The sequence below is a fragment of the Petaurus breviceps genome, unplaced genomic scaffold, assembly GCF_028583685.1.
Source record: "Petaurus breviceps papuanus isolate PSGF00001 unplaced genomic scaffold, PetGlider_PUasm1.0 151, whole genome shotgun sequence".
In the NCBI taxonomy this organism is placed as follows: domain Eukaryota; kingdom Metazoa; phylum Chordata; class Mammalia; order Diprotodontia; family Petauridae; genus Petaurus; species Petaurus breviceps.
In genome coordinates this window covers 26,452,839-26,462,149 of record NW_027185712.1, presented here as the reverse complement: position 1 = coordinate 26,462,149, position 9,311 = coordinate 26,452,839, and the positions used below count along the sequence as shown (strand labels likewise).

General features: G+C 36.7%; 1 pseudogene; it reads right to left on the bottom strand.

Moving 5' to 3' along the window:
* Positions 1–7,522: 7,522 nt before the first annotated feature.
* On the bottom strand, positions 7,523–7,939 carry LOC138153949 (small ribosomal subunit protein eS24 pseudogene; annotated as a pseudogene).
* Between the last annotated feature and the right edge of the window lie 1,372 nt (positions 7,940–9,311).

Sequence of the window (9,311 nt, the reverse complement as noted above, 5' to 3'; positions counted from 1 at the left end):
ATAGATCACTGAACATTGGAGTAATTAGAAAAAAAAAAACATTACTTTTAAAGTCAGGTGACCTGGGTTCAAATTCTTGTTCTGAACCTTTCTGATTCTCTTCTCTGACCATGGACAAGTAATGTAACCTCTTTAAGACTCAAACAACTCTCTGAGACCAAGTAATAGATGGACTGGGATCTGCAGCCAAACTGAAATACCTAAAGCACAAAAGCCACAAAACAATGTGAATCAGTATGAATATCCTTCTGGTCCTTTTAACAATTGCAAGATGATGCAGTAGTAAGAGTATTGACCTAAAGGTAAATCCCAGGTTTGACACTTCATATCTGTGTGACCTTGAGCAAGTTATTTAACTTCTCTGGGTTTCAATGTCCTAATCTATAAAGTAAAGGATTTGAATTAGATGATTTCTGAGGTCCTTTTATCTATGTCCTTAGATCTATGAGCCTATCATCCTTCTTTGCCACCTTTTTGACCTTTCTCAGGCTAAAACATTTGTATTCAGTCTAAGTTGACTGCCAGCTTCTCTCTGGTGCATGTCTTGCCTAGGTTGATACTGCCTGACCTCTAAAATTTTCACAGTCCCATTAACCCTTTGAATCCCGAAGATCTTCCAAATATAACACAGGTAGATTCCATTTTAAAAACATATTCAGTATTGCCTGGTAAAATTTTGTAATGTCACAAATATTCCAGAGCCTCAATACAATGTATGTGTTCATTCATTATATCCCCAAACCATAACCCAATCTTTGGTACATAGTAAGCACTTCATGTTTAATTCATGTAGGCAATTGTGTGTTCAGGATCTGTTCCATGCGACCACTTTATAGGGGAGCTTATTTTTGTAATGAATCCTTTTTGACAATTTAGTAAATAGCCTCTATAAAATATTTTGGTCCCAGGAAACCATAAAAAAATCGACTCACTGTTTTGTTAATAATAATATTTAAGAACTTTCAAAATATTGATGTTTCCTAGTCAGACTTCTGCATAAAGTTCAAGCTGTATATTATAAAACCAGTGTAATGATTGCTAAAAAGTAAGATTTTTTTAAGGGGATTCATTGTTGTCTTTTGTGTTTAGACAGTCATTTTTGTTTAGCCCAGTCTCCCTCCACTAAATCTTTCAAAAAAAATCTTTTAAAAAACATGTAGGTACATTTCCTCCAAAAATTGACCCTACATTACTTATCTTACTTATAAGGTTCAATTTCTTTCTTTCTCCAAATTTTCATAATGGCTGCTATTTTTTTTCCCTCAATTGACCATATATTCTCTGTCATTTTGTAGAATATAAATTCATTGAAGATAGAGATTGTTTCATGTTTGCCTTTGAATTCCCAATTCCTAGCTCATTGTAGATGCTTAAGTAATGCTTGTGGATTAGCTGAATGATTTGGCTTGTACAGAGTGAAATCTCTTGAATCACATCTTAGTAATGTTCCTGCTACACCCCTTCACTACTTCTGTGCAGCTAAACCCCATTAAGGTACAATTCCTTATTACATAGTTGGGTATCACTGTAGATTAAACTCTGTCTCCTAAATAAAATAATGATCCTCCACTATCTTAGACTTCATTAAATGTAGTATAATGCTTGGAATACAGGAGGTGGATGTCCTAATGTATTTTAATCTGGTCATGCCATTTCTGTAGAACTGTTTGCAGTTTTGGGACACTATATTTTGGGAAGAATAATAAGCTGAAGAGCTTCTAAGACAGGAGTTGGCAGACTGGCAAATCTGGCCTACAAGTCATAGCTTGTTGCCCTTTGATCCAGAGCATGATGAGGGCCCTTATAATTATGACACATGAAGAGTGATTGAAGAAACTGATGTTTAGACACTGATGAGAAAATTCATGGAGTTTTGGAGGGAGAGAGAATGATACCTATTCTCAAATAATTGGAAAGCTGTCATGTCAAAAAAAAAAAAAAACTTGTTCTGCTTGGTCCCAGAAAACAGCTCTATATAAGGAAGCATCTACTAGTGACTGGTGTTGTCCAGAGTGGAATGGTCTGGGGGTGGGGGTGGGGGGGCTGGGAGCATGAGAGTGAAAATAGGTTTCAATGAATTAAAGTTTTTAAGCAAATGTTATTTGTTGTCACTTGTTAAAGATGTTATTGATGGAATTCTTGCTCAATTACAACTTGGGAATAAACAGCCTCTGATGTGCCATCCCTCTCTGACATCCTAAGATTCCATGTTCTTTGCTTACCTATCAGAAAGTTGTGAATCTTGACCCTCAAAGTCAGAATTATTAAAATGTTCTGCTGTGATTGATTTTCTCTCATTTAATTGATTCCCCATGTCCTTACTCTGTTTTACTTCTTTATATATCTTTGCAACCAGCCAAGTGGATGCTCCTATTAATTGAATGAACATATGTACTAGGGTACATTCCACATGTCACTGTAAAGTAATCAAGAATGAATATAAAGCCTCTTTCATTGAAGAGCTTATCATAGAGATGAATAAACCAAAAACACTTTTAGCAAATAGAAACTCATTTCAAAGTAAACCTAAGTAAAAATAATGAGCTTGTGCTGTAAAGAGTACTGCACAAGGAGGAAGTCACCATAGAATCAGAGATGTAGGGCTAGGAGAGACTTCAGAAATCATCTAGTTCAATCCACTTTACTTTAGACATTAGGGAATTGAGACGCAGAAAAGTTGTGATGTAACTGAGCTCACTCATGTCTGTAATAAACAGCAGAGTAGAGACTCACATCCAAACCAATCAGCGAGCATTTATTAAGACTCATCCCTGATACAGTCCTACGTACCAGGGATAAGATAATTGCCTTCATGGAATTTAATATTAATAATAGGGCACAATAAATATAAAAGAGTGGTGGCCAAGGAAGAGAGTTTTGATCCAGGCAATGACAAGGATTGTGAGTGAAGTCAAAGGGAAGTACACTGCCATGCCGTTTTCAATAGTAATGGCAATACTGATTTGATTGTTGTTCACAGGGCAATAACAAGAATGAGAAAAAGTAGGAGGGAAGGCAGGTGTCTGGGAAGATGAAAAGATGAATATGCTGAATAGGAACTGGTCTTCTGATTGATGGTTGGATAGGCTATGAAGCACAGTCTTGGTCTGGGGTCCTCTGTCCCCAGGTCTAGCCTTTATTCCGTTGTATTATGTTACCTGGATTCTGTCCCAGTTCTACCACTTCTTGTTTCTGTGACCTTGAGAAAGTTACTACCCCTTTCTGGGACTAATATTCTGCTCTATATAATTAAGAGGTTGGAATATATGAACTCTAAGATCTTTTGAACCAATAAAATGAACAATTCCACATAATTACATGACACTACTGTATCAATAGCAATATTGTAAGGGGAGAGATAATAGGATAAAAGTGTGATCAAGTTCTGATAGGTGGGGGGGGACTTTTTTATTTTCAAACAGGGAATAGTTGTAGATTCATTTATTGTTCTTCAGAAACCACCATAAGATAAACTTTATATGACAAAAAGAAAAAAAATAATAAAAAGTTATATTTTGATGAACTTTATAAAGCTCATATAGTTTTTTTTAATTGTATCAAAGATTTAGACACATAGAAGACTTAGTGATTTACCAAACACTCAGCAGAAGGTTAAATTGCTGAACCAAGAAGACAGCCCAAATCTCATGACTGTCATCCACTGCTCTATTCAGAAATCCCACCTGCCTCAACAAGCTAAAGGATTACTCTCAATTAACTTCTAAAAATGAACTTGGGATTCTTTCTCCCTAATGATAAGCCAGCTCTCTACAGGATGCAGTCTTCCAAGTGTTTTGGGTAATTAGTAAAGGGGTTGTTATTTGCTCAATTGTAGGCATCTGTCCAAGGCAGAACAGCACGAAACTGTGGTCTTTATTGGGTAAAGTGGCTGGGTTTCTCCACAGGTCATGCTCAGTAACTCAGTGCAACCATTCGTATTTCTCAGTACTGGGCAGTGGGTGGGCAAATGATACCAGATGGTGTGTGCAGCTATGTGGTGATACAATGGGGCTTTTTTGGATGCTGGTTCAATGCAAGGATGGAGCAGTCTTATGATACCTTGTTATACCATTTCTTTCTGATTCCATATTGTGAGGGAAAACACCCAGGGAAAGGGAGCATCAGTCATAGCAATGTCTACCTTTGTTCTTTCTGCCCCATCTAATTTTCATCACTCTATCAGCTCGCCCAGGCAACTGAGAGAAAAAACGCTGCTACCACCATGCCTGGCCTCTGGATGCACTGTGAACTTCCTGTCCACTCTGAGCTTCCGTGTGGGCACAACCTGAAGAGTTTAGCTGACATAAAAGGAATATTCTTCAAGGGTAACTTTAACTAGGAAGCTAAGGAGAAATAAAGTAAAATATCAACATAGATGTTATGCTTATATAGAACAAAGTAACACCATGTTTAGACTTGGGTTAGCTGACACAGCTAACTCTTCAGGCTTATCCTGCCTTAATCCTATTTGGAGAATCCCTCTACTAGAACCTTCTCTTTTATTTCCACACTTCTGCTTGTTTGTTTTATCCCCTAATGCACTCTTTTCAGTCAATATGCCCCCTTCTCCACCCCTACCTCAAAAAAAAAAAAGGATTTGAATTTTTTTTTAGTCATGCCTACCTAAAAGTTTTAGGTGATTTGTAACTTATGTGGAGAAGTCTTGAGAAAAGTATTCTTACTTAACACAATGTTATGTAGTTGGAACTGGAAGAGACCTCAGAGTCTATCTAATCCAACTCCCTCCTTATAAAATGAGGAAACTGAGACCCATGGAGGTTAAATGACTTGCCCAAGTATGATGGAAATAAATGATGAAGGATCTTAAACCTAGATCCTTTGACTTCAGAATCTATGCTCTTTCTACTAGACCATTACAGTCAACATCAACATAATAATCATATATTTATTCTTATTAAAAATAGTACAGATAAAAAGTAGATATATTTAAAGATATTTATTGGTCTTCTCTGTTATTTTGTAATAGTAAACTCCAAGATGTTTTTATCACTTTTGATAGCTTCTTCTCTTTTAGATGCTTTGAATTTAATCCCTTAACACCCTCAGAATTGTGAGGTCTCCAGGAAATATGACAAGTCCTATATCCAATCAGTTTCCAGGACTTGTTATTGTGCCTCCACAACAGCTCTTGTGTTCATCTCCTTCTCTCCACTTACATGGGTAATACTGTAGATCAAATCCTTATTACCTCTCACCCATATCATTACAACTGAATAATAAACCAAACAGTCCTATTGCCTCAGGTCTCCCCTCTGGTCCAACCCATTCTTTGCACAGCTACCAAATGGGTGTTCCTAAAGGAAACCTTTGACCACACCAGAGCCTACTCAGTAAGCTCTCAATGCTCCCTATTGTTTCTAGTATCATATAACAACTCCCTTTTTTAGTATTTAAAGCTCTTTACAAATTGTCTCCAGTCAATCTTCCTGGCTTTATTAAACTTTACTTTGTTTAATTCATTCTATAATACATTTAACCTGGCATTTGTGCTATTCCTCACATATGGCATTCTATATGCTGTTTTTCTACATTTTCACAGACTATCCTTCCACTCTGAATGACATCCCCATTCTTAGCATCCTATTGAAATACTATCCTTTCTTCAAGAGCCAGTTGAAATCTATGAAGTCTTTTTTTTTACCTTCATCAGGAGTGAATTTTCCTTCCTAAAAAGTCCTATAGTACTTATGTTATTTTATTATTAAAGCCTCTTTGAACATGCCCTATCTTCCCTGTTAGATTTTACATCCTTGGGGGGCCAAGGTTATGCCTTATGCATCTTTGTGTTTCCCACAACACCTAGAGTTAAAGTATGGTAAAGGCCATGATATCCTGAAGTAGTGAGGATGAGTAGTGAGCCCTCTCTGTAACATTAGAGAGTTGGGCTAGATGATCTTTGCGATGCCTTCTAGCTCGATGATACCTCTTAGTATGAAGGCAGAGAAACCTTGGGGACTATACCACTTGAATAGAGACTCCAATACAGTCATCAAACTTAATACAACAGTCAACCCCACAAAATTTCAGAGTGCAGCTTTAACCAGATTAAAATGTAATTTTGAAATATTTAACAAAATGAATGGAAAATACAATACAAGACTGTGGTTGGTCATGTGCAAATCTTTGTGACACCATTTGGGGTTTTCTTGGCAGAGATATTGGATTGGTTTACATTTCCTCCTCCAGCTCATTTTACCAATGAGGAAACTGAGGCAAATGGGGTTAAGTGACTTGCCCAGAGTCACACAGTAAGTGTCTGAGGTCATATTTGACTTCCTGATGCCAGACTTGACACTCTTATTTCCTGCACCTTCTAGTTACTAGATAATGCTAATGTGTGGTTTCCTAAGTCAATATGTAGACTGGCAGGATTTGATCAGTCATTCTTGCTAACCACTTGCTAAAATAAATTGTTTATATGATGTTGGAGGTCTGAAAGTTCTTTCAATACTTTCTAAATTAAGGTGCTCTGGGACAGAGTCCTGATCGCTCCAGTCTAGCTGTGTCTTTGTTTAGAGGTAATCTGTTTCAACAGCTTCCTCTTACAAAGTAGCTCGAGTCTTCCAAGTATAAATAATTTACCCCGCATTACACAGTTTGTTAAGAACTAAACTGAGACCTGAACTCTGGTCTTCTGATTCCCATTTAGATGCTGGTTCTATTATTCCATATGGTACATCAAATCTCCTTTAAGACAAAAACTATACCATTTATTTTAATATGACTTTTTTTTTAAAGCAATTGGGGTTAAGTAATTTGCTCAAGGTTACACGGCCAGTTATTTCTGGGTGCGGTGCTAAGTATCAGAGCCGGGATTCGATCCCAGGTCGTACTCTTACTCACTGAGCCACCTGGCCACCCCTAAGCAATTGGGGTTAAGTAACTTGCTCAAGGTTACACAGCCAGGTGTTTCTGGGTGGGTACTAAGTGTCTGAGCCCGGATTCAACCCCTAGGTCATCCCAACTCTAGGGACGGTGCTCTTACTCGCTGTGCTACCTGGCTGCCCCTTTAATATGACTTTCAATAAGAAACACGATATTTTGTGCAAAACAGGTACTCAATAAGTGTTTGTTGAATGATTGTGAAAGAAGGGTTTTATGTGAAAGGTCAAATGTCAAGGTGAGGAAGAAGCAGAAGGAAAATATAATTAAATTTGTAGTTATTAATAAATTTGAATGAATAATCATTGTTCCATGTTAAGAAAGTTTAGATTCCTATTCCAAAATAAGTTTAATTTTATTTTCTTCCTTAAGGCATATAGTAAGTCATTAGTTCTGTGGTCTATGTCAATCAACCATAAAGCAACTTCATGGAACACAAGACAACTGTCAGTGATCACAGACTCCATCCTAACCCAGCAGCCTTGTTGTATGTATCCTTGAATCACAGCATTATAACTTGAGAATATTTATTCAGGGATGTAGTCACTATTATTTTTTTTTTGAAGTTTTACATAGTTTACTCATGGTTGGGTGAAAAATTATCTTCACAGATAAACATAATCCATAGTGCCTTTTATTCCTTCTTTTTGCCTGCACCGACATTTGCCTTTACAGTACCCCTGACTTTCTTCATTCTGTTCCTACGTTCTTTTCGCTGCTTTCTTGATGGATTTTTCTTCTCATACAGGTCATGCCTTGCAATTCTGTGCTTTGGTTCTTTTTTCTTTGCATAGTAAAGGGAATCATAAATCATTACAAAGCCTGTTGTTTTGCCAGCACCAAAATGGGGTCTGAATCCAAAGACAAAAATGATGTCTGGAGTTGTCTTGTACATCTTGGCTAGTTTTTCTTGAATTTCAGTCTTAGGCACTGTGGTCTTTCCAGGATGAAGGACATCTATAACCATCTCTTTGTGCTGAATAAGTCTGTTTGTCATGAACTTCCTGGTTCTGATGGTTACAGTGTCATTCATGGTGGCAGCTGACTCCTTGAGCAGCAGGAGAGGAAAAGGTATAGTCACTATTAATAATAAGTGAAGTATAACTTCCATAAAGATGAAAAACCCACTCAAAGGAAATGCTGGATTAAACATGTAACCCACACTGACATATTCTCTGAACAGATCAGGGATGCTGTTTATTTATTTTTTCTGAAGATTTATTTAATGACTACCTGCTTTAGGAAATTGAAAGAATGTTCTTTATTTGCAAAGTGCTTTTCAAGACAGTAAAAAAAAAAGAAGAATGAAATGAGGGAACCATATGGTTCAGATTTAAATTTGACATTAATGAACTCCTTAAGAAACAATGCATTTTTCCTTTTGACAAATACCTCTATTACTGTGAGATCCAGACTTAATTTCCCTCACCCCTCAATATCTTTCAAAATGCATGTTGTGACTGAGGTGCTCTCAAAATTTTATATGTATATTGACAGCAAAATCAGATAGAACAGTACATTGTAGACCTTCCACCCTCTGCCCAGATATTCTCTTCTCTGTAAAGCAAAAGTGTCAACCAGCTGTTGGTAAGTTGCATGAAGTCCACAGTGCTCCCAATTGGGAAATATTTAACAAAATAAATAATACAATGAAACATAGATAATTATCACTAATTTTAAAACTAATTCAATATATATGCACACACATATGTATATATATATTATATATAAAATATATAATTTACAAAGCCATGTGTAAGGATCTTTATATGGAGATGAATGGCCTTTAATTTGACAGCACTGCTGCCGTATGTTAATACAGGTGATTGTGGTTTGCCCTGCTCTATCAGCTCTTGACCCTACAGCCTGGTCACAAGCATTGATTCTTATTTGTTCCTATGTACCTTTCAGATTGTGGCTGAAAAAAGATTACAGAAAAGTTGACATTTAGTACAACCCCTTTGGTTACCAGATAAAGACATAGATCACTAGAGAGGTTAAATATCTTATTCAAGGTCACTTAGCAAAATAATGACAGAAACTGGACTGGATCCTAGGGCTTCCCAAAGGCTCTTTATTTTGTTGCTTCTCTGTACTCTTAGTTGGTTGATAGACTATTCTTTAGTTCTGAATCTTTAAGTGTATGGAAATTTCAGCACACCTGAGGCATATGGACTACTGATTACATGAGTAATTAGCAAAGGCCAGTGCTCTTAAAAAAATGTACAGAAGAAGGACACATTAGATGCACTGGATACATATAGATGAAACTTATCATAGGAGATGTTCCACAAAATATCAGTTGTGTCATTTCCACAGAGGACAAAATAGATCGAGATAGATAGATGATAGATGATAGATAGATAGATAGATAGATAGATAGATAGATAGATAGATAGATAGATAGA